At 40.3% G+C, this 26,286-nt stretch overlaps 1 protein-coding gene across 3 annotated transcripts in view; it reads left to right on the forward strand.

The window, feature by feature from the left end:
• Positions 1 to 5,861: 5,861 nt before the first annotated feature.
• Positions 5,862 to 26,286, forward strand: part of P4HA2 (prolyl 4-hydroxylase subunit alpha 2) — a 53,625-nt gene continuing 33,200 nt past the window's right edge. For 2 of the 3 annotated variants that reach the window (XM_069091812.1, XM_069091810.1), the window contains exon 1: positions 5,862 to 6,022. The gene's annotated coding sequence lies outside the window, so the exon portion shown is untranslated. The remainder of the gene's footprint in view (positions 6,023 to 26,286) is intronic. The other variant, XM_069091811.1, reaches the window with a different exon arrangement.

The following is a 26,286-nucleotide window of genomic DNA, read 5'->3' on the forward strand; positions in this document are numbered from 1 at the left end:
TCTATCCTGGACATTACCTAAAAAGTTTATCACTATCTCAAACTCTAAATGTTCAAAATGGAATGTTCCATCAGAAACTTACCCGTATTTTCTGGTTGAGGGCATCACTATGCTTCCAGTCATTCAGATTTCTAATCTTGGAGTTATTATCAACTTCACTTTACACTGGACTTTGATGACTCTGGAAAAGTGAGTGAGGCTGATGGCTACACAATGCTGCCTCACTTAAATCCAAGCAAGTCATGACATCACCCCCGTGATGAGCAACAGCAACCTTGATCCCCATACATAATCAAGTTGACTATTACAATATTCTTCACATCCCTCCCCTTTCTCTCACTCACATTATCACCATCTTATTTCACACCCTCATCACTTCTTACCTGATCTCTAATAATAGCCTCCTAATTGGGCTTTCCATTCTGCAGTCCCTCTTTCTCTTACATCTTCCAAAACAGACTTCCTAAAATATAAGTCCATATTACTTTTCAGTTCTGAAGTTTTCAGTGGCTCACTTTTGCCTCTAGGTTAAAAGGCAAACTTCTTTGCTTGGTGTTTAAAACATCATAGTCTGACTCCAGCCTACCTTTTTTGGGATGGGAGGGAAGAACAAGCATTTATTAGGTACTTAATAAATATTATCTCAGTTGATCCTTACAACAATCCTGGGAGGTAGGTGCAATTATTATCCCCATTTTACATTTGAGGAAAATGAGATAAACAGAGGTAAAGTGACCTCTTCAAGGTCACATAGCTAGCAAGTGAATGAGGCCAAATTTGAATTCAGGTCTTCCTAACTCCAGGCTTGGTGCTCTGTCCCTTATGCCACTGACCTGAGCTGATTTCATGTTATTTTCCCTTATGCCCTCTCTATTCTAGTCAAAATTATCTCCTTGCTCTTCCATCTCTTGTTTATATATCTTTGTATAGTTTTTCCTGGGGTGTGGGATGTACTTATTAACTTCTGCCTCTCATAATCCTTGTCTTCCTTAAAGGCTGAACACAGATGCCTTATTCTCCAGGAAACTTTTTCTGATTTCTTCCCCCCAACCAACTTGTTAATGTTTTTTCTCTCCTCAAATTATCTTGCACTTAGCTTAGTAAATGTTGCATCTTCCCATTAGAATGAGAGCCCCTTGAAGGCAGGGCCTGTGTGTGTGTGTGTGTTTGTATGTGTATTCCTAATACATGGGACAGTACCTGGGCAGCTAGATGGTGCAGTGGATACAGAAATGGGCTTGGAATCAGGAAGACTCATCTTCATGAGTTCAAATACAGCATCAGACACTTAATAGCTGTGTGACCCTGGGCAAGTCATTTAACCCTGTTTACCTCAGTTCCTCACCTATAAAATGAGCTAGGAAATGACAAACCACTCCAGTATCTTTGCCAAGAAAACCCTAAATGAGGGTCAAGAAGAGTAGACACATCTGAGATGACTGAATAATCAACACATACATACACACACACATACACACATACACACACATACACACACATACACACACACATACACACACACACACAACTTGCCCTCAAGAGGCTTTCATTCTTATGGCCTAGAAAGTAAAATACCTTGCCCACATTGATATACACTGGCAGTGTGTGAATTTAAATTCAGATTTGAATTCATGTATCTTTTCATTGTACCGGATTTGTAATGGCCTTGGGTCAGAGTTGAACTGTCTTTCAGATATGTTTTTCCTCCTTAAAGCTTAAGAAAAGGATCCCTTCCAGTGGCTTTTTTTCCCTATGGTTCCCATTATTAATTATAGAGGAATCACACTTAGGGGTAATAGAGAATAAAAAATTTACACTCATTATTGTTACTTCTGAGGTTTTTCTTGATCCAAGTGAGTCAATAAGATGCAAGGGCAGAATGGTACTGATGGCAAGCTGTGCTAAGGCCCCCTTCCTTCCCTTTCTTGCTGTCTCCCTCAGATCTCACAAGTCACCAGCACCTAATGTATTTAGTGCAATGGATTCCTCCCCCCCCCCCCAGCATAATCTGGACAGTTGACATTTTTCCTCTGATTTGTTTTCTCCATATAGCTGATCTCTTTTTAGTAGTAATGGATTTCATTGTGGAGGCCCTATAAAGTTCTGGGGCTTGATACAAGCAGTATGATGTAATTTACAAAAAGAAGTATTTCGAGAACTTCATCCTCTGAATATACGTGTTTCTTTTTAATGTATCAGTTGACATTAATAATAAATGTTTTGAAAAGGCATCTCTGTTATTTTAGTTTTCAGGGGATCATGTATGATCTTCTCATTATGCATGAATGACTACTTGTAAAGAGACTTTAAGTTGTTTTGCTCTATCTACCAAGTCAAATGCTTTTTGATTTTTATATTCAAACCACAAAACACAACCAGATTTCATATTCCTTGTATCTTTCATTCAGCTGCATGAAAGTATTGGTTTACTCTAGTGAATTGCTTGTGAAAATCTACCTCTTCCCTCCTCATGGTTGTCTCAAGCCTATCTTTGGTATGTATGTAAATCATCTCACAAAAATTTTATAAGACTAAGAAATCAGTATGAGTCAGTACTTACTGATGTCCTCTGAGTCACATTTTGGGCACAATAATATTATTTGTGATTTTTCCCATTCTTCTAATAGCTTCACCTTTCAGAGATATGTTTTAAAGTGATATTTCAATACTTCTAATATTAGATTGTCTCTAACCCAGGTTTATTTGGTGTATACATTGCTCCAGCAGCTCTTCTCAACTTTAATTTCTCAAGTGTTATTTGTACTTTTGGGTGGGTGTGAGGGATTGAGGTACTAGGGTTCAATGGTAGTGATTCCACTGTCATAAGTGATGAAAAGAAATTATTATACAAATATTATAGCAAAGTACTGGAAATGGGGGGGGTCAGTTGAAGAATGGCTCAATGAATTATGGTATATATATTTGTATATATATATTTATATATGTATATATAAATGTAATGGAATATTACTATCCTGGTGTCAAACTCAAATAGAAATAGATCCCTACAGGTGTCATATCGATTGAGAAGACTACAAATTAACATTATCAATGTTGCATCGTATTCTTATTTATTTTGTTAAACATTTCTCATTTAATCTACATAGTGGTACTCCAGAGTTTTCCTGCCACTGGCAGCCTGTTGGCTGTGGGTCTCACAGCACTACAACTACGGCTACAGTGTAAGAAATGACAAAAGGCATGGTTTTGGAGAAATATAGGAAGACTTGTGTGAATTGTTGTAGTGAAGTTAAACAGAAAACTACAACATTATTAAGAAGACTTTGAAAGACTTAAGAGCTCTGGACTCATGGCTTATCATTGCATTGTCCAGAGAATGAAGGATGAAGCATGCTTCCTGCCTCCTAACAGAGAGGGAAGGAGATCAACTCAGTCTGCAGAATAATACCTTTTGGGGGATATGGCCAATGCGGAAATTTGTTTTCCTTGAGTATGCATATTTGTTAAAAGTTTTTTTTCTTTCTTTTTTCTCAATAGGATAGGGAAGGAATGAGTATCAAAAAAAAAAATCCAAAAGGAGCTACTGAAGCATTTACAAAATATGCACAGAAAGAAGGAAGGAGAGGAGGAAACAGAAAAGCGGGGAAACTTTTAAGGTTACATGTTGAATTTATTATAGACTTTAAAAGAAAAGCGAGATGTACACAAGAAATTCTTGATCTTCTGTACCTTTAACATACTGGACAATGATGAAAGCTTAATTTCACTCTGCCAGTCACATTCCTTGTTTTTACTTGTATGCCTGCCTCAGAGTTAAAAACTGGGGTGGGGGTGGGGGTATGGGATGAGAAATTGCCCTTAGCAGAACTGGGAAAGAGAGGGCGCAATTGTGGAGGAGGGAAGGGGAGCGTGTGTATGTGTGTATGAGCACGGCTGCTGCATGGAGCAGAAGCTGGGAGCCAGCCCAGCAACCCAGACAGTACCGTAATTACCCAGAGAGCAGGGACTCTAGCTACACAAATCCTGAACCTAATTACTTTTAGTAGGAGGGGACAGTTGGCCTAACAACCATTCAAGGCTCTCACCCTAAGGACCTCAGTGACCTCATTCTGTGTTAAAAACAGGGACCTCTTTCATCAAACACATGACTGGCAAAGGATTTTAGGATCTGCCCGAGAAACCTTTCTGACGAAAGCTGTGCATTTGCTCCTCCAAAGATGCATAAATATGTAATGTGGAAATATGTGGATGCAGATATAAATATGCAATGTGTAATTATGTGGATGGGCTCAAGGACTCACCAAGTGAATACATCTACTAGTTATTTTACTAAAGACCTTGCAAAGGAGCCAGACATAAACAGACCTGTCATTGTGAGGTCAAAGTGTCTTTCTCCACTTTCTTTGGTTCCTTATTCTGAGGGAAGTGTGGTACAGGGGAAAGAGTCAGAGGATCTGAGTTTGAATCCTAACTCCTGTCATTTACTGTCTGTGTGACTTTGAATAAGTCACTTGGCCTCTCTGAGCCTTAGTTTCCTCATATGTAAAATGAGGGGATTTGGAGATAACCTCTAGGGTGCTTTCTAGCTCTAAATATAGGATCTAATGAAATTAAGAGCACAAACACTAGTGGATAGAATGCAAGATTTGAAACAAAAAAAAAACCTGGGTTCAGATCCTACTTCTGATAATAGCTGTGTGACCTTGGGCAAGTCACTTTCTATTTCCTCTGTAAAGTGAGGAGGCTTTAAGGTCCCTTCCAGCCCTAAATCTGTGATCCCATAACCCACATCTTTTTTATACTTGTATGCCTATAATTATGTACATTTGTTTTTGTATAATTATGCTTGTTTCTGCACTAGTAGTATCTATGCATATGAGAATATGTGGGTGCACCCATGTGTGAACGAATATTATCTTTCTGAGTTCGAGCATATCTTTCTGCTCATGAAGGTGCGAGCATGATCCACAAATATGTGAACACCAGTGTTTGCTTCAGGGAATCTGGAACACATTTGGTACTTGAGGTTGAATATTGGGCACCTCTTGCTTTTGGCCTCAGTCACTGATGAGATTGTCAGATGTGCTTTTTGCCTCATTCATGAAAAAATAAGGCAGTAACATTCAGAAAACATGGCAATTCGGTCATTACTTTTGGGAAGATCAGTGTGAATGGTCAGGCTCAGGGAAGATCAGCGTCCATACCAAGGAGCGAGGATCGAGGACACTCCTGGATGACTGATAGAAATGTCAATGCTCCTGTTGGCCTTTGGTTACCACTTCTAATGAATGAGCTGACCAATGTGTTGTCTAGGGGGGATCTTTGGGGGACGATGAATCTCTTATTAAGCTTCCATCCAGGTGTCACAGTATTTTCTTGGGGATGGTTTTAGCAAGTGCCTTGGAGAATGGTCCCCCATTTCCAGTAGGAACAGGATGAGAGAGAGAAAGAGAGAAGAGGGTAGAAGGGACAGAGAATAGTGAAGAAGAAAGAAAACTAGATTTGAAATTAGAAGATCTGCATTCAAATCCCCCCTCTTCCTACCCGGGTGACTCTGGGGGCCCCTCCAGCTCTAAAGCTATGATTCTTGACTTGAAAAGAAGAGGGAGGGCCGGGAGGGCAGCTATGGCCTGGGTCCCCCAGGTTGGTCACTAATCTTCCCTCTCTGTTCTCACCTGACCAGAGCAGAGTCTTGACCCTTTTGCGGGGGGGGGGGGGGGGGGGAGGTGGAGGGCACTGGGGCTTTTTCCATCTCATCTTCTTCCTTCTCATGTTGCAAGGCAAGAGCCCTCGGTGTGAGGTCTCCAGGGTTTGGGCTCTCCGGGGCGGCTCTGGCCCCTGCCTACCGCTCCCTGCTCCCTGCTCCAAGGAATACGGGCGGGGCCGGGCATTCTGCCCAGGAGGGAGGGAAAGAAGGGAGGTGGGGGCTTTACGTGGCCGCTGCTCAATCTGGGCGGGAGGCGGAGCTGGCGAGAAGGAAGAAGCCAGAGTGAGCCTAGTGTGGCGGGGCCAAAGCTGCCAGGCTGCTGCTGTCTCCGCCAGGGACAAGTCATCTGCTCAGGTGAGTTGCGCTCCGGGCCCGGCTCTGGAGGGACAAGTGAGGTCCCTCGCTGATGTGACTTGCTAGCCCAGAGCTCTTCTCTTCCCCCGCTCCCCCCCCCCCCCCAGGGATGCCGGCGCCCCCCCGGGGGCCTGCTGTACCCTAGCCAGAGATGATCTCATAGCTGAGACTCTTGGCCCGTCTCCCCACCCGGATCCAACAAAAGCAGGCGGCCGGGAAGCGCAGGGACCAGTTGGGGATCTCCAAGCACTGCCTTAGACAGGACCGGTCCTGGCTGGGAGCACCCCTCCCTTCGGTCCCGTTTCCCTATAATTGTATTTAGTGGTCCCTGCAGGCTTGTGTGCCTCTGCCTGTCCATCAGCTTTCCTGGGCTGGTCTATGGGGGACACAGGGAGACGGGAATCATGTCACTCAGCAGCCTCCGCTTTCTCGATGTTGCATGTTCACGTCTCTCTCATCCGACGGCTGGACAGCTGTTTGATTCTTATCCTTTTTCCCTGAGGGGTCAGAGGTGGGGAGATGACTCGGCACTTCTCCTCTTAGATCAGAGGCTGCATGAAGACTTGTCCCCCCCCCCCCCCACAGGTCTCCAAGAGCTTTTGAACTTGCCTTGTACCCAGCTCTGCACATGTAACTGGGATGGAGATGGCCAATGAGTCTATATCCTCCTGGCTGTAAGAAGGGACAGTGGGGCACAGTGATCAGAAATGAATTGGAGTCAGAAGGCTCGAGTTTGGGCAAGTCAGTTAACTTCCTCACCTATAAAACAAGGGGGATCCAGATCTGAGTCTATGTACTCCCTGAGGGTTAGGGAGGTTTCTTGGGCGTTTACTGAGCAGAGGCAACCATCCCATCAAATAGGGTTTCTTTGAATGCCAATTCTTTTTCTGCAGAAACACCCAGAGCTGAAGCTAGCCCCCTTCAGAACTTGTGGGAGTGCTCAGTGATGACTGTAGTTCTTATTACTTCACTTGGGACACCTTTCCTTGTTGGAGGCTAGAGCAGTTGGGAAAGAACACACCTATGGAGCTATCTGTAGCAAATTTGTGTATGTGTGGATTTATTTTTCCTCTTGGGAGAGGGATGGAATGAGGAGAGAAGGGGTGTCCAGATCTATGTATAGATAAGTATAGGGAACTCTTGGTATGGAAAGTACCTTCTCTGATGCAGATTAGCAACACATTCTTAATTTATAGTCTTAGCCATCTGAAGGCACTGAGAAATTAAGTGACTTATTATTTGTGTGACTTGTGACAGATACAAGTGAGATTTCTAAATCCAAGTCTTCTAAATCCAAAGCCAGTCCTCTCCAGCACTATCATGCCGTTTCTCAGATGTAGGACAGAGTGTGAAAACATTGAAAATGACACTACATCCTGGTATAAGAAAGGAATAAAATCTTCCAGGTGCCTGAAGTTAATGTGCTGTGTCAGCGGTTTTGTAAAAATTAGGCAGCTTTAAAATCCATCAGAAATGACACCCTCCATCCCTCTGTGAGGGTCTGAGGGGATGTTCTGAAACAGGGCAAGAAGTGGGTCCTTCTGGATACCTCTAAAATTCTGCACTTTCTTAATGACCTTGAATCGACTTTTTCAGCTTTCATTGATTACTGTGATTATGGAAAAAAGGACAATGCTTGAATTGTGCTAACACACTTTTATGGGATCCACAAGGGGCTCTCTCCAATTTACCCATTGAAGGTTTGGTGAGCAACTCTGCACTCCCTTATGTGATGTGGCAAGACTTCACTCTGGAAAGACCAAGTCAAGAAAGCACAGGATTAGAGTTCTTGTGCCTTCACAGCTCAGCAGAGGAAATTTAACTCTAAAGTGAAGAGGGAGAGGGAGAGGCCAGTACTTCCATCAGTATAGGGAACTATACTCAAGGCTTGGTTGACTAGGGGTGTTGCTTATGGAAAACTTTTTTTCCTAGGGAAGAAACTGACTGGCTGAGCTACAGAGCATCCCTAATGTGAATTGGGGAAGGGGCAGACTACCTTATCATTCTCAATGTACTCTAGTGTGTTAGTGGGCGCATTTTTCTTAGAGGGAAAACTTTTGTTTATATTTGGCTTGGACTTTCAATGGGGTGCTCATTCATTCTTTCATTTTTTTATCTCTTTACTGTCTTTGAGACTTTTCCAACTATTGAATGTCAGAGTGATAAGAAGAGACTTTCATGCTCTCATGGGGAAGAGAAGACTTACTTATATGAAGACACTAAAAAAGGCTGCTAGGTAGTATTTGGTAGGTGCCAAACAAATGAGAGACCGTAAGCAACCAAGAGTTCCAAGGAGGGAGACATCAGTCAGAGTCCTGGGGAAGACTTTATAGAAAAAATGGGATTGCAAGATGACCTTGAAGGATGAATAGAATTTGAAAAGGTACAAGAGAAGGCGAGATGTTGCAAGCTCTGTCTCATTTCCCAAAGGGGGCTGAAGGGACCTGTTGAGAAGGAGCTGCTGACAAGGTTTTCATGACCTTGTGCCCTCAGACTGGAAGAAGAGCCTGCATATAAAATACTCTGTAGTGACTCCTCGTTGGATCAGCTGAGGACATGCAAAGGGGCTGGTGTGCTCCTTGGTCCCAGGGATTATGTTAATATTTAATACTGTGCAGCTGGAGTTTGTCAGGAAATGTGGTAATGTAGGCATGAAAAAGCATGTGTTATGTAGTGAGGCCAAAAGTGAGATTTTGAAAAGGAAGATTAAATCCAGGCAATTTAGGAAAATTAAGGACCTCGGGAAGGGAAACCGCTTCTCCTGAGGAAGGAGTTTTTTCAGGCAGAATTGGCATTGGTAGGAATGGGACATAGGTTCCCTTTTAAACCTCCGCTATGGCAGGTGGGATATTGTCTGTTTGTTTTTTCCAATTACATGTACAAACAATTTTAAACAGTTTTTTTTTAAATTTTGAGTTTCAGGTGCCTTTCTTCCCTTCCTTCCTTTCCCTCCCCCTTCATTGAGAAGGCAGACAATTTGATATAGACTATACATGTGCAGTCATGCAAACAAGTTTTCATATTATTCATGTTTTGAAAGAAAACAGACAAAAATGAAAAAATAAAGTAAAAATATGCTTTAATCTGTATTTAAACTCCATGAGTTCTTTCTCTGGAGGTGAATAGCATTTGTCATCATAAGTTCTTTGGAATTGTTTTGCATATTTGTATTGCTGAGACTAGCTAAGTCATTCACAGTTGATCATCATACAATATTGCTGTTACAGTGTACAATGTTCTCTGGTTTTGCTTACTTCACATTGCATAACTTCATGTAAGTCTTTCCAGGTTTTTCTGAAAGCATGAAACATTGTTCATAAAGGTTAGGCCTGGTAGGATCAGTTTTTATCACTTTCTGTGTGTGTTAAAAGATCCATGGTCTCTGCCCAGGAGACAGATTACATAGAGATCTCTTTTTCTGAAAGTCTGAGAAAGTAACTCAATGTTTACTTCACCAGTGGTGAAGTGATAAAATTTTTAGGCTAGGAGTCAGAATATTTGATCTCTTAATGCTAACAAATCTTTGGGCAGGTCATTACTTTGGACATCTGTAAAATGGGTACTGTGCAAAGAACACTAGATTTAGAGGCAAGCAACCCAGATTAGATATTGAGTCCTTTCACTCAACTTTCTGTGAGATCTTTGGTTTGGACTCAATGACCTTCGTATCACATGTTCCCTTCCAGTTCTAAATCTGTGATCCTATAATTTGCCATTGTTTTGCCCTGCCACACCTCACAGAAGTCTTAAGGATAAAATGCTATAATTCAAATGAAAAGATCCTGCGTAAAATGTGTCCAAACGTTAAAGGTGTTAATACCTTTTTTTTTTCCCTTCAAGGGAAGTCAGTTTGGGAATGAAATGGTAACATTATTAATTCAATCAGCATTTAAGTGCTTAATGCCAGACACCACAGATGTTCCATGTATAGACATAAAAACAAAACAGGAGAGGATAGTCTATTGGAGAAATTATATATTTGCATAGAAATAAGTACAAAATGTATACCAAATAAGTCCAAAGTTATTTCAGTGGGGAAAAGCACTAGAAGCCGAGAGAATTAGAAAAGGTGTCATGTAAACAGTGGAACTGGGACTAAGTTTTCAGGGAAGGAAGGGACTCTACAAGGCGGAGGGGAGCGAGGAGAGCATTCTAGTCCTAAGGGACAGCCAAGGCATAGAGGAAAGAGGTGGCATCTCGTGTATAGGCACCAGTTTGTCTGGAATGGTGAATATACAAAGAGGAGCAATTGAACAAGGAAGGTAGTTTGGAGTCAGATCATGAAGGGCTTTAAATGCCAACCAGGGGAGTTTGAGAAGTTATTGATATTAAGGAGATCAGTCAGAAGCATCCTAAAATACTAATTGCAAGCATCTGTGAACAGTAGTATTTCTGAATTTCTCTTCTTGTGATATCTAGCACCTGGACCCCCATGCTCGCTGATGGGAGGAAGATGGTGTGGCTATTAGTGACCTCCTAGGCCACTATGGCCACAGGATAGACCCCTGGGAAGAGGAACGAGGACATGTCAGTCATGTACCTCATGTCCTCAGCTTTTAGGGATGCTTTGTTGCCAGCTCAGAATGTGGTTTTTTATTTCTGTTTAGCTAGTTTTTAGACCATGAGCCTCACTGCTCAGGATTTCCAGGACAAGTCTGGGACCTTTTGCCTTCTCAGAAGTTATGCACACTCAGTTTGGTTGCTTGTTTCCTTTGAAAACAAGTCTTGTCTGTAAGAGGGAGGGAGGAAGGAGACAATATCTGAGGAACAACGTGGCAGCTGGGGGTGGAGGAGCTGGCCAGCAAGAAAAGATAATTTGGATCACCCCTGGCTCATTTTGGAATTAAGTTGGAAAGACAGAGAGACCTGAACAGCAGTTCATGGGGAAAAAAAAAGAGCTGGAGTTTTTAATGTGACCAAAAGATCCCTATGGTCTGGCAGTGTGAAGTAGAAGCCAAAAGCCAACCTTAGCCTGCAGTATTAGAATCATTTTCTAGAATAAGGGAGCTCTGTGACTGCCTGACCACATGTGGAATCAAATGTCTATTTCTGGCTACCTTGCCTTAAGAGGGACATTAGCAAAGAGGATTGTATCCAGACGAATCTCCAGAATGAAGAGGGGACTAGAAATTATGTCCTGTGGGAAATGGATGAAATAATATGAAGAGGTAAATTTAGCTTAGAGAATAAAAGATTTAAAGGAACCATAGCAATTATTTTCAAATATTTGAAGTGTTATCATATAGAAAAGGGAGTTTCACATATAAATCAAATAACATTCTGAATTCTATGAAATTCTCAGAGGCCTTGATACTGTTGTCATTTCAGTTGTGTCTGACTCCCCATGACTCCTTTTGGGGTTTTCTTGTAAAAGATGCTAGAACAGTTTGCCATTTCTCTCTGCAGCTCATTTAATTTTTTAAATTTTTATTTATTTATTTTTTGCTTTTTGGAGGGGGGAACAGAGGGCAGTTTGAGTTAAGTGACTTGCCCAAGGTCACACGGCTAGTTTTGTGTTAAGTGTCTGACGCTGGATTTGAACTCAGGTCCTCCTGACTCCAGGGCTGGTGCTCTATTCACTGTGCCACCTAGACGCCCCCTGCAGCTCATTTTACACATGAGGAAATTGAGGCAATCAGGGTTAAGTTACTTACTCAGGATCACACAGCTAGCTAAGTGTATGAGACTAAATTTGAACTCAGGAAGGTGAATCTTTCTGACTCCAGGCCCAGTACTCTATCCACTGTGCCAGCTTCCTGGTTTGATGAAATTCTCTGAGTTTTTAATCATAAAGATAGTTCAGTCCTTGGGGGAGCTGGGAATATACATTCTTGGGGAGCAAATGTCCTCGACCTAAGCTGGTCCTATGGCGCCAGAGTTGTTTCCCTTTTTCTAGGGGTCTGAAAGGGTTACCCTGTAAATGAGAGCTGGGCTTGGTGGCCTCTGGGGTTTCTTCTAGCCCTAAGTCTTTGATTCTGTGATTTCTCCCTTTGCTTTGCAATAAAAGGCATCAGCGTAGCCATAAATGTTCGGTTTGACTTTTTTTTTTTAATCTCAGAATCTATATATCCAAGATAACATGTCCTAGTGGCTCCAGGGAGCTACCTGAAAGATGGGAAATCAGCCAAAATGATGCATGGTATGAGGAAAGATAAAAGTTCAAAGAGCTCCCACAGTGGATGGAAAATTAGGGATGGGTGTCTAAAAAGTGGACAGAAGCCCAGATCATTATTGCTAGTGGCTAGGGGGCCAGAGAGCAATGAAGAACACTAGAGAAGTGTATTTTCACTGTTGATTTAAAGATACAGTTGCTTTGCTTATGGAGTCTGACATCTTATACAAATGTATACCAAGTAACCAGATAGAGAGAGAAAAGACCACAGGATCATTGTATCCAGAGATGGATTGAACCTCAGAGACCATCTAGTTCAACCCCCTACATTTTACAGATGAGGTGGCTGAGGCTAAGTGATAACCGCCAGGTCACAGTAATTGACCCAGGTAGGATTTGAACCTAGGTCCTCTGATTCCAGAGCCCATACTCTTTCTGCTGTGCCAGTCAGCTTCAAGTCATTACCAATGGGGTTCCTGATGAGTTCTTAGCTGCATCATTCTTACAGCTATGCGTTAAGACGCTCAGATGTTTCTCCTAATTCATGTAACAGGTGGGATGGTTCAAGGCTGCTCATGGGGGGTGACCTGAGCTGTCTGACTGCCCCCTGACTTCCACTGAGAATATACTTTGAATGTTGCCCTTACCTACTGGACATGTGCTGTGTCATGGAGAAGTCTATTGTGGAATCAGTGCTTCAAGTTTTCAAAATTGTTCCTTTTTAGCACTCTGGTGTAGAGCAGGATTTGGATCACCAAGGGATGTTACTTATTGACCACCAGGAGGAAAACAAAGAAATGACTTGGATACGATGAAGGGATGGTTCACTGGACAGAGCTGACCTGGAAGCTAAACATTATATGACCTTGGACAAGTCATTTCCCTCTCTAAGACTGTTCTCTGTAAAATCCCTGCCCCACCTCCTACAGACTAGGTTCAAGAGTACAGTAAATAATGGATGGATTTAACTCAGGTCCTTGCGTGTTCAGATTTTGATTCCAATTGGTTCAAGATAGAGAAAAAGCTCTTTTCCAGCACTACATTTGGAAGTCTGTTCTGACTTCATAGTCTCTTGGCTGCCTCTGTTTTGGTTTCTTTTCTTTTTTAAAACATTATTTTATTCTGGATTTAAGAAATGAAACACACATTTCCATAATAGAATAGAATAGAAAACAAGATGACTGTACATGAAACTGCAGATTTATTATGTACAACTCGCTATTCCTTTTAAGTGTATAATAAAGTTAGCATGTGCCTTTCTTTTCTCTCTTCTTTTTTCTCCTCCTCTCTTCCCCTTCCCCTGTGCCCCAGAGATGGCTGCCATCAGACACAAATATGGATATATATGTGCAGCATCACTGTATGCACACTGCTATTCATCGCTTCTTTCTCTGTATACAGACAGTGTCTTCCTTCCCAGGTCCTTTGTAGTTAATGGGTATTTATCATAGTCCAAATTACAACAACATTGCCATTTCCGCATGCAGCTTTCTCTTGGTTCTGCCCTTTTAGCTCTTCATTACTTCATGCAAGTCCGTCCATGTTTTTCTAAGATCGTTGAGTTCATCGTTTCTTACAGGACAGTAATATTCTATCGCCATCCTACACCACAACTTGTTCAGCTATTCCCCAATTAATGGGCATCCTCACAATTTCTAACTTTTTGCCACTACAGAGATAGTTGCTATACATATTTTAGGACATACGGCTTCTTTTCTTTTTTCCCCTAATCAGTTCTCTTAGACACATTTAGTAGGGGGTGAGCAAGAGGTAGAAATCACTGTGTGTCCATGATCACATATTTATCTGTGTGTCTTGGGGGGTAAATGCCAGGAAGAACATAACTCATGCTTATGGCTTTAGATAAATGTTTGAGCATTTTGCCTGTGAAATGGATGTTTTCATTGTATTGATACACATAGACTGATGGGCATGCAAATCAAGGCTTGCCCATAGGAGAGCAGCTGGTGGTGGCATGTGTACAATTTTGAAGGGTGTGGTGGTGAAAAGTTGCATGCATCTAAGAAACATCTGGCAGACATACTCAGAGTCTGCTTATAGAACATCTTTGAGGTAGGAGTGGGGTGATAATTAGAAACTTAATGTATGTTGTTGTGAGTATGGGCAGGCGCCAGTGAGACTGGCTCCTTTCTTAAGGGAAAAATACATGTCAATGAAGGGCCATGTTTAGTCTCTCTTCACCATTTTCTCGGATTGTGGTAATATCTTCCTGATTGGTTTCCCTGCCTCTTAAGTGTCCCCTTCAGCACACCTACCCTTCTGTGCTTTGGCTGAGTTGTGTGGGCTTTTTGTACTCTGGATCTCAGCAGGAACCTGGAAGATTGAGGGAAACCAGAGGAGCAAGTAAAGTATTGCTCAAAAAACTGGGCCTACGGTATTTAGGAATAGGGTGTGATTGCTTTTGTTGATGAATAGGAGCCTCATCTTGTCTTTGGGAGAATTGTTTTAATGGTATAGAAAACTGGCTCCTGTAAGCATACAGCCATGTGGGTAAGCCCTGTCTGTCACAGATGGCATTCGTGTTTTATAGCTATCTGGGGGTGGAATTGTGGTATATATGAGCAGGTCCCCTTTCGCCCACCTCCAGATGTCGTATACTGTAGCCATGTTTGGTACCTACTCTGTGATGATATTCAGATGTAGCCTTTTATAGTGTGAGCTGAAACTCTGGGAGCCGTTGGTGAAAAAAGAGCATTGTGAACGTTGAGATCATCCAGCGAAGGGCAACCAGGATGCTGAAGGGCTCCCAGTGCATGTCATGTGAGCACCGGTGGAAGGACCTAGAAATGTTTAGCCTGAAGAAGAGAGGACTTGGGTTGGAAGAGGAGGAGAGAGAAGGGATCGTGATAGCATAAAGGCTTTGAAGGATTAGCATGTGTGGTAAGAGGGATAAATTTCTTCTGCTTTACCCGGGAAGAGCACAGTTAGGAATAATTAGTGAAGTTGTGGAGAAGCAAATTTAGGTTTGATGTCAGGAAAATTTTCTAGAGCTACCCCAAAGCAAAATGGACTGCCTTGAGTAGATTCCCTTTCTTGGAGGTCTTCAAGTAGAGGCCAGAGAACCACTTTGGGGTATGAATTGAACTTAGTGGTCCCTGATATTCATTCCAGTTCTCAAATTATTTGATTCTGTGACTCCATCCTATCTTTTTAGGAGGTTATTTGACAGCTCCACATGTAATATGTATGACCTCTGGCACTAAAGGCAAGACCACAATGGTAGAGTCAGCTTCAACAAGGTACCACATTCCAGCTGCTGAAAATGAATGCTTCTGTCTCTACAGTCTACCAAACCTGCTGTCTTCAGAATGACCAGGAATCTTCTGATGTCCACAATCCAGATTTCAATCCTTATCTTACGTACCTTGATCTTTCTGTGGTCTTTAACATCATTCACCATTCTCTCTGTGATATTCTCTTCTTTCTTTCTTTCTTTTTTTAAAAAGTAATCAGGGTAAGTAACTTGCTCAAGGTTACACGGCCAGTTATTTCTGGATGTGGTGCTGAGTATCTGAGCCCAGAATTCGATCTCCAGGTCATCCCGACACTGGAGCCCGTGCTCTTACTCTGAGCCACCTGGCCACCCCTAAGCAATTGGGGTTAAGTAACTTGCTCAAGGTTACACGGCCTGGTGTTTCTGGGTGGGTGCTAAGTGTCTGAGCCCAGGATTTGATCTCCAGGTCATCCCGACACTGGAGCCGGTGCTCTTACTTGCTGAGCCACCTGGCCTCCCCTATTCTCTTCTTTCTTGGTAAGCCACAGTCCTCTGGTTCTCCTATCTATCCTATCCCCTTCCTTTCTAAGCACTCTTGTCTGCTTCCTTAGCTTCCTCCTGTCTCTGACCCTTTAATATGGGTGTCCCTCTTCTTTTTCTCCACTCTCTCCCATTTTAAATGACCACCTCTGCTCAGATGATTCCCATATCTGTTTCTAGTTCTTGTCTCTCTCAGCCTCCAGTCCCACATTTCCAACTGCCTGCTGGACCTCTCCATTTAAATGTCCCACCTGGATCTCTAACTCAGTCTTTCTCAATCTGAGCTCATTATCATCTTCTCTGACTTGCATCACTTCCCAGTCACCCACACTCTAAAGCTAAGAGTAGTCCTTGACCCTTATTTCTCCCTCCCCATCCCACTCCCACCCAATTAATTGCCAAGTCCTATTGACTCTACTTCCATAATCTCATTTATATCCATCCTCTCCTTTCACCTCCTTATGACCTTTAGTTTTTAACTGGTTTCCTTGTTCTCTGTTGATCCCTTCTCTAATCTGTCTTTCACAGAGCTTCTTTAGTCATCTTTAATACACAAGATCCTATCATGTAACTCCCCTGCTTCAAAAACCTTTAGTGGCTTCTCATTAGCTATATGAGAAAAAAACAAATTCATTTGAATAGCATTCAAGGTTCCCAATAATCTGGCTCCAGTTTACCCCCATGTCTTATTTCACCCTACCTCACCCCACTTCCTCTACTCTGTGCTATAGCCAAATAGGTGTTAACTAGCTTTTCCTTGATCTTGTGCCCCCCTCTTCTGCTACTCCAGATTTGATAGGTCATTCTCCATGCCCAGAATAAACTCTTGATTCCTTCCAGCTAAAAGCTTTTTCTCTGTCCTCAAACATTCCAGAATATTATGTCTGGATCTCCTTTTCTCCTATCCCTTTGGACTTTGTGTCATATTTTGTTAGATATGTGTTATAAACTTCTGACTTTGCTTCCCAGACCCCAAACTTTTCTTCTGCTCTTTTCCAATCTAGAAAGTTTGTCCTGTTCCTTTCAGCCTCTCCACATCCTACACACCCTTCAAGGTTCACCTTAAATGTTACCTTGTCCAAGAAATCTTCTTTGATGGTTAAAATTCCCAGTTATCTCCCTTTTGGCAAGTAGTCCTTATTTTGAGAGTCTAATCACATCACTTAGTACTTGCTTTGATGAACTTTTACATACTGTTCTCAAGTATATATAATAAAAAATTAAAATGACCTACTCAATACATTGCTTTAACATAGTGCTTTCAGGTTAGCAAAGTTCCTTACATGTTGTTGTTCAGCTGTTTCAGTCATGTCCATCTTTTCATGACCCCATTTGGGGTTTTCTCGGCAAAGACGCTGGAACGGTTTGCCATTTCCTTCTCCAGCTCATTTTACAGATGCAAAACCTGAGGCAAACAGGATTAAGTGATTTGCCCAGGGTCATACGGCTAATAAGTGTCTAAGGCAGGATTTGAACTCTGGTCCTCCTGACTCCAGGCCCAACACTCTATCTACTGCACCATCTGGCCATCCTCTTCCTTACATACATTATCTCACATGAACCTTCAAACAGTCCTATATGCTGGCACCATGGATAATATTAGTCTTATTTCAGTTGAAAAAAAAAAAAAACGGAGTCCCAGAGAGGTTAAGTGATGTGCCCAGGGGGACATGGGTAGCACTAGCAAGAAATGAGCTTTGAGCCCAGGTCTTCCTTCTGAGGCTACCATGTTGTATGTTATAACACAGTACCTTTCTCATGTGAATCTTATTGCTTCAACTGGATTGTGACTTTTTTTCAGGCTCACTGTAGCTTCTCTGCTGCCACTCCCGTAGCACAGGCTACTTGAGCACAGGCCTAGGCACAGGATTAGGCACACAAGAGGCATCAGAATCTTTTTCCTTAGCTACCTTGCTGTCCTGGATCGACGTCATGGTCTGTACAACACAGAGGCACCAAATGAGCAAGAAATAGCGAGCGGGTTTCAAGACTGTTTCCCCCGCTACCGACCTCGGAAGTTAAGAATTTAGCACATGTATCTTAGAATCCCTCGAAATTGGGTCAAGATCTATGATTTCATCGGGGTGAGAAAATTCCTTCTGCCAAGGCAGAAATGTGTTTGCTGTGCAACCTTTGGTCTTGGGCAGTTGCCCACAGCCCTGGAGAAGTTATGTGACTTACTTTGAGTCACGCAGCTAATATGTAGCGGAGGAGGACATTGAATGTTGGGCTTCTTGACTCTGAGGCAAACTCTTTATTGTCACATTGCCTCTCTAGCCACAAATCATCCAAACATCTTTTTTTTTATGTCCATATATGTTTCACGCAAGTATTCATACAAATAGTAATGACATGACTATATGTTGAGGAAATAGTTTCCCACTAACCATATATTGAATTGTTGCTTTATAATAACAAATTACATAAATGTTGTCCCTGATGCCACCTTTTTCTAGGGTTAAAGAATAAATATATTTACCGTTTGTTAGTAGTTTTAAACTTAAATATATAATTTGTTTTTTTATTAGATTATTTTTTTTAGTTTTAGCACTCACTTCCATGAGTTTTAGACTTTCTCCCCCTCTCTCCCCTCTCAAGATGGCATGCAATCTGATGTGGGCTCTACACATACATTCCTATTAAACACATTTTCACATTAGTCATAAACCTCTTTTAATGAGGCTTGACTCAGGCTGTGCCACATCGGAGGGTGTCAAATTCCATTCAATTACTTCTTTTTTCCTCTTCAATTATTTCTAAATTTACATTTTTGAAGATTCCAGTGATTTCCTTTATCCTTGTAATCTGAGTGTGGTGAAGACAGTGTTTCCCTTCCCTATTTGTTCTCTTTGTGTTTGGATAGATGACCACGGCCCCTCTCAAACTATCACCTTTTCAGACTGAGCAGGCCTCCCTCAGCTTTCCAATCACTTTATAATCATCCCTTCCATATCAGGGAGGTTAGGGGCATGGTGCCCCTGTGATCTAGAAATCCAGGTAAAATTTTTTTGACCCTCCCTTCGTACCATAGAAGAAATCTGAATTTTCCCCCCTTTTTCTTTTTAGTGTTTACAGGACATTATTGTGAAGTTTGGGTTAAGTATTTGGTCACAGGCTATGTAATACAATACTTTTCATATACTTTATATACTCCTGAGTTTCTAAATTTTTTTCTGTTTCATCTGCTGGCCTTTGTATGTTGTCTGTGGCTTCCACAGAACTTTCTCCAAATTCCCATTAAATTTCTTATCCTAACCCAGAGATATTAAAACCCGTGCTAGGGAAGAGATAACTGTAGATAGTAGCCCCTTCCCCTCATATGAATTACTTGAAAGACTTGAGCTGACCTTCTCTGGACTTTCACTGGCTCAGTAAGTTCTGTGAGTTTCAGCTCCAGATGTGCCCACAGTGTTAACATACATGGATGCACATAAAAGCTTTTGCTGATGGCTTTCCAGTTCCCTTGCTGATGACATACAGCATTGTTGGTTTGGGAGAAAGGCCTGTTGGGGAATAAAATCCAGCGGGCAGCTGGGGCTTGGCTGGGACTTGAACTTTTTGCACAGGAAAAGGAACAAGAAAATGTTTGCCTTGAAAATCTGCATGAGTGAGAGCACCTTATTCTACCAGCCCTTAAGGAGGAAATTCCTAAGGAATTATTCACCACAGAAAGTCTGTGAAATGCCCAAGTATTGTAAATCAAGTCCCACGGAAATAGCTAATAATCAAATCTAATAATAAGAAAATCTCATAGCAGTATTGTTTGTTCTAGCAAAGAACTGGAAACAAAGTGGCTGCCTAATAACTTGGGAATGACTGAACAAATTATAATATATCAATGTAATGGAATATTATTCTGCCATAAGAAATGGTGAAAAGGATAAATTCAGAGAAACTTATATAATTGAAACACGATCAATGCAATGACCAATTATGCCTCCAGAAGACTGATGATAAATCAGCTTCTTACCTCTTAGCAGATAAGTTATGAACTTGAAGTACAGAGTAGGCCATATGTTTTCCCATCTAGCCAATGTGTGGGTTTGTTTTGGTAACATAACTTGTTTTTCTCTTTTCATAAGGCAGAGCTTTTCTTTCTTTTTTGGGTAGGGGAAGGCGCAGGGACTAAAAGGGGTTATAAGAGAGAGTGGACACTGAGGGAGGGATTATGATACTAAAAAAAAAGAAAAGAAAAGAATATAAACGAGCAGAAAAATGAAGAAAAGTTTAGAAAGAGACAGAGAAGCAGGGCAACATTGGAACCATAAGATTAAATTTGAATTATATAAAAAAGAGAAAACTAAGTTTTATGTAGTGGGAGAAAAGACAAAGTGTGCCTAAAAGGAGTTTCATATACAGCCCCCCTTTTTATTATCCTTTGAATATTGAAATGTTTACACATTTGTTAATGTTAAATTCATAATTGAATAAAAAATTTAAAGGACATTAAATACATTATCTGGAAGAGAATGAAACCTCCAGGGGAACACCTGTTATTTTTCATTAGAGAAGCTGAGAAGCAGGGCCTTTCATCCGGCCAAACTGGTCTTGCCATTCCTTGCACTTGCCATTCCGACTCCGTCTATGTGCACAGAGACAGCACAGGTTGTCTCCTATGGCTGATGTACATTCCCTCCTCATTTCTACATGCCTAGTTTTCTTCAAAGCTCAGCTCAATAACTGCTCTCTACGTTGGTCCTTTTCTGAATCTCTTCCACCTTCTAGTGCCTCTGAATTGCTTTGTATTTCTTGTATGTGTTGTTTAAGGGTCGTCTCAACCTGTTTTTTTGAGTTACCATTTTTTCTAGAGACATTAGACCCATGCAGGAGGCCCTGAATATGCCAAGGACGAAGCTCCCCCTGAGCTGACATAATTTGCTGCTGCACCCCAAGCTGGACTCCCTGTGTGTCCTTGGGAGGCAAGACAGGCGCCAGCCAGTCAGTGCCAGGCTGTGATAATGCTTGTGCCGCTGGGGTCCTTTGCAGATAAGCAGACCCTCCTCTCTCCATAATCTTGTCGTTCCCACGGGAAAAGCCCCATGGAGAGTGGTTTTGTCTTTTATTTCTACCTTTGTTGCACCATTCCCCCTCCCATGTCCTGCCCCTTCCTGGTATCTCCTGCTCCCTTTGTCCTGTTATTACAAAAATGTAAACTTCTGTAAGAACTGGGAACTCTTTAGGCTCCATATGCATGTTCATTTCTGTTGTAATGAACTTGGTTTTCTCACAAGTCTCATGATGTTATGATTGCCAGTTGACGATGTGTACATTTGTTTGGGGTTCCCCATTCCCTTAGGTGTCAATGTCTTCTCTTCTCAGATTCCCTTTCTTTAAATCTGAATTTATCTTCTTATCTACCTAGTTGTTCACATGACTTTTCATTCATGAGAACATAAGCTTTTTGAGGACAGAGACTATGGTTTTTTTTGCCTTTCTTTGTATGCACAGTGCCTGGTAGGTAGTAAGACCTCAATAAATGCTTATTGACAGACTGATTGACATATTTATGTTTATTTTGTCTCCCCTTACAGAATGTCAACTCCTTAAGGGCAAGAGACTCATTATGTCTTAGTATCCTCAACCCCTAGCACAGTATCTGGCACATAGTAGGTACTTAATACATTCTTGTGGATTGATTGACTGGAAATGAACTGTCCAAGGTCAAAAGCGGATGACTCAGTTTTCTGGTATTTGAATAAATGTTCTAGCTATGTCCCTATGTAGAGAGCCTACTACATTTTGTATGAATAACCATATCAGCTGGAGAGAATGATTTTGATTTTAGGAACCTGGGTGAAGTGATTTTGATTCTGGGAACCAGGTGGAGCCTCTGCTGAGGAGCTGCTGAGTCCAAGGGCCAACTGGAGCTTCTGGGAGCTGCCGAAGACATCTAAGGGCCAACTGGAGCTGCTACAGACTGAGGAAGAATGACTGTGATGCTGGTACTTTGTATGAACCTGTTTGTGGCTTTGTTAAGCACTGACTTCACGGGAACAGAGACTATAAAGGATTTAAAGTGGACTGGGTGCTATAAGCTTCAGTGTGGAACAGGAAATGAGCAGAGAGCTGGATAAGGATGTGGGAGCTGTCTACCTTTCAAACCAGGTTACAGTTTGGTGAATCCAGGTAGAACCTGGCACCATTGGGGCAGCCAGGTAGCACAGTGAGTAAGAGCACCGGCCCCAGAGTTGGGATGACCCGGGATCGAATCCAGGCTCAGATACTTAGCATCACACCCAGAAATAACTGGCCATGTAATCTTGAGAAAATTACTTAACCCCAATTGCTTAAAAAAAAAAGAACCTGGTACCATGGAAGAGGATCCAGGGAATCTGAGACCACCCCAAGTCAAGCTGAAAGAAGACTTTACTTGGATACTGTGTACAGACTGAGAAATTGTGATTTACTACTGATCTAGGGGTGGAGGGCTTGTATATTTTCTGATGATTGAATAGTGAATAAGTGACTGATTGAGTTAACTTAGTGTTCCCCATGAGTGGAGAACTTTGACTATTGTACTTTGTGTCCCTTAAGGAGGCAAACCTCCTTAAAGATGATTGAATGATTGTTCTTTGTTCAAAACTTTGTGACCACTGTGGTGAAAACTATGTAGCCATTTTCTGTGATAAGTTGTTGTGAATGCTGTATTTTGATTTTCTGTGATAAGTTGTTACACTGTGAATGCTGTACCTTGATTTACTGTGAATGTTTTGCTCTGAATTGTTATGGAATAAATAGAGTGTTCACTATCCTGTGTAATCAGAACTTAAAAGCTGTTCAGAGTAGCATTCCTCTGGAAAGCTGCTCGTGCTTGGCTTTACAGTCAAATAATGAGTTTTTGTTCCAAAAGCTTGGCTCTTTGGGTTTAGATCACGATGGTCATTTACTATAATGTAATCTGTACCTAATCTATTCCACTGATCCATCACTCTATTTCTTAACCAGTACCAAATTGTTTTGATAATTACTGCTTTATGATACAGTTTGAGATCTAGTCCAGATAGGACACTTTCTTTCACATTTTTAAAAATTGATTTCCTTGATATCCTTGAGCTTTTGTTCTTCCAGATGTATTTTGTTATTATTTTTTCTAGCTCTATAAAACACTTTTGATAGTTTGATTGGTATGGCATTGAATAAGTAGATTAATTTAGGTAGAATTGTCATTTTTATTATATTGGCTTGGTCTACCCATGAGCAATTAGTATTTTCACAATTGTTTAGATCTAACTTTATTTGTGTGAAAAGTGTTTTATAGTTGTGTTCCTATAATTCCTGAGTTTGTCCTGGCAGGTAGGCTCTCAACTATTTTATATTTAAATGTCTGCAGTTATTTTAAATGAAATTTTTCTTTCTGTCTCTTGCTGCTGGACTTTGTTGGTAATATATAGAAATGCTGATGATACATGTGGGTTTGTTTTGTATCCTGCAACTTTGCTAAAGTTTTTAATAAGTTCAAATAGTTTTTTATATGATTCTCTAGGATTTTCTAGGTATAACATCATATACTTTGCATAGAATGATGGTTTTGTTTTCTTATTGCCTATTCTAATTACTTTAATTTCTTTTTCTTCTCTTTTGCTATAGCTAACATTTCTAGTACAATATTAGATGATAGAGGTGATAATGGGCATCCTTGTTTTACCCCTGATTGTATTGGGAAGACTTAGCTTATCCCTATTACAGATAATGCTTTTTTATGGTTTTAGATAAATATTACTTATCATTTAAAGGTAAGCTCCATTTATTCCTATACTCTCTAGTGTTTTTAATAGGAAAAGGTGCTATATTGTGGTAATGGTTTTTTTTTTTTTGCATTTATTGAGTTAATCATATGATTTCTGTTGGTTCTGTTATTGATATGGTCAATTATGCTGGAAGTTTTCCTTATATTGAACCAGCCCTGCATTCCTGGTATAAATCATCCATGGTCATAGTGTATGATCCTTGTTATATATTGCTGTAATCTCTTTGCTAGTATTTTATTTCAAAATTTTGCATCAGTACTCATTAGGGAAATTGGTCTATTACTTTCTTTCTCTGTTTTGGCTTTTTCTGATTTGGTCTTCAAATATTTGTGTCTTAAAAATAATTTGGAAGAACTCCTTCTTCACCTGTTTTTCTAAATAGTTTATATAGTATTGAGATTGATTGTTCTTTAAATTTTTGGCAGAATTCCCTTGTGAATTCCTCTGGTCCTGGGATTTCATTGATGGCTTGTTCAGGTTATTTTTCTAAAATTGGGTTATTTAAGTATTTTATTTCTTCTGGTAATCTGGGTAATTTGTATTTTTGTAGATATTCATTCATTTCATTTAGATTGTCAAATTTATTGGCATATAATTGAGCAAACTAGCTCCTAACAATTGTCTTAATTTCCTCTTCATTAGTGGTAAATTCACCCCTTTCATTTTTTTATACTAGTAATTTGGTTTTCTCCTTTCCCATTTTAAAATCAAATTAAACAATGGTCTATTTTTATTGTTTTTTATTTCATAAATACAGTTTCTAGTTTTATTTATTAGTTTGATGGTTTTCTTACTTAAAATTTTACTAACCTCTCCTTTGATTTTTCAGGAATTCCAATTTGGTGTTTAATTGGGGATTTAAAATTTGTTCTTTTTCTAGGTTTTTTTTTAGTTCAGTCCAATTCATTGATCTGCTTTCTCTATTTTATTGATGTAAGTAATTAGAGATTTAAATTCTCTCTTAAGTAACACTTTGACTGCATCCACAAATTTTGGCATGTTGTCTTCTTGTTGTCATATTCTTTAATGACATTATCGCTTGTTTCTATGATTTGTTCTTTGGCTCACTTGTATTTTAGGATTAGATTTTTAAATTTCTAATTAATTTTTAATCTTTTTGTAATTGTGTCCATTATTGAATGAAATTTTTATTGCATTATGATCTGAAAAGGATGTATTTACTATTTCCTCTTTTCTGCATTTGGTTGTGAGGTTTTTATATCCTAATACATGATTGATTTTTGTGTAGGTGCCATGTACTACTGAGAAAAAGATATATTCTTTTCAATTTCCATTCAGTTTTCTCCAGAGATCTATAATTTTTAACTTTTCCAGAGTTTTATTCACTAGATTTATCTAGTTCTGAGAGGGGAAAGTTGAATAGTATGGTTTTATTTTCTATTTTCTCCTCTAATTTATTCAACTTCTTCAAAAATATAGATGCTATATCATTTGGTGCATATATATTTAGTATTGATATGACTTCATTGTTTATGGTATCTTTTAGCAAGATATGGTTTCTTTCTTTATCTCTTTAGATTAGATCTATTTTTTGCTTTTTCTTAGTCTGAGATCATGATTGCTACCCCTGCTTTCTCTGCTTCAGCTGAAGCGTAATAGATCCTGCTTTTTCCCCTTATCTTTACCCTGTGTGTATCTCTCTGCTTCAGATATGTTTTTTGTCAACTACATATTGTAGGATTTTGATTTTTAATCCATTCTGCTCTCCACTTTCCTTTTATGGGTGAATTCACCTCGTTCACATTTATAGTTATGATAACTAACTATATATTTCCCTCCATGTTATTTTCCACTTGTTTATCCCCATCTCACTCATTTACCCTCTACCTTTTCCTCCTCACAAGTGTTTTATTTCTGATCACACCTTTCCCAGTATCCTCCCTATTATCAGTCCCTCTCTCCTCTCTATTACCCCCATCCATTTTTGCTTCCTTATAGAGTAAGATAGATTTCTATATCCAACTGACTGTTGAGCCAACTCCTTCTTTGAGCCAGTTTTGATGAGAGCAAGGTTTAAGCTTTTTCTGCCCCCTCCCTGCCATCTTTCCCTCCACTATAATAGCTCTTTTATGTATAACAATTTACCCCATTCGATCCTCCCTGCTGCCTTCTTCCAGTGCAATTTTCTTTCTCATCCTTTTATTTTTTGGAAGATATCATTTCATCAAAAATCACCTTATATTCATACCCTCTGTCTACATAGGCTCTTTTTAATTGCTCTTATAGTAATAAAGTTGAGTTCCAAATATTATCTTGCTCTATATAAATATAAACAGTTTAATCTTATTGAATTCCTTATGTTTTCTCTTTCTTGTTTTTTTTTTTTTTTTACCTTTTTATGTTTCCCTTGAGTCTTGTATTTGGAGGTCAACTTTTATTTAGCTCTGGTCTTTTAATTAGAGATGCTTGAAAGTCCTCTATTTAATTAAATATCCATTTCTCTTCCTGAAAGATTATATTCAGTTTTGCAGGATAGATGAATTTTGGTTGTAATCCTAACTTCTTTGCCTTCTAGTGTATCAAATTTCAAGCTCTCTGATTCGTTAAGATAGAAGCTGCCACATCCTGTGTAATAATCCTGACTGTAGTTCCACAATATTTGAATTGT

This window comes from Petaurus breviceps, unplaced genomic scaffold, assembly GCF_028583685.1.
Source record: "Petaurus breviceps papuanus isolate PSGF00001 unplaced genomic scaffold, PetGlider_PUasm1.0 189, whole genome shotgun sequence".
Taxonomy (NCBI): Eukaryota; Metazoa; Chordata; class Mammalia; order Diprotodontia; family Petauridae; genus Petaurus; species Petaurus breviceps.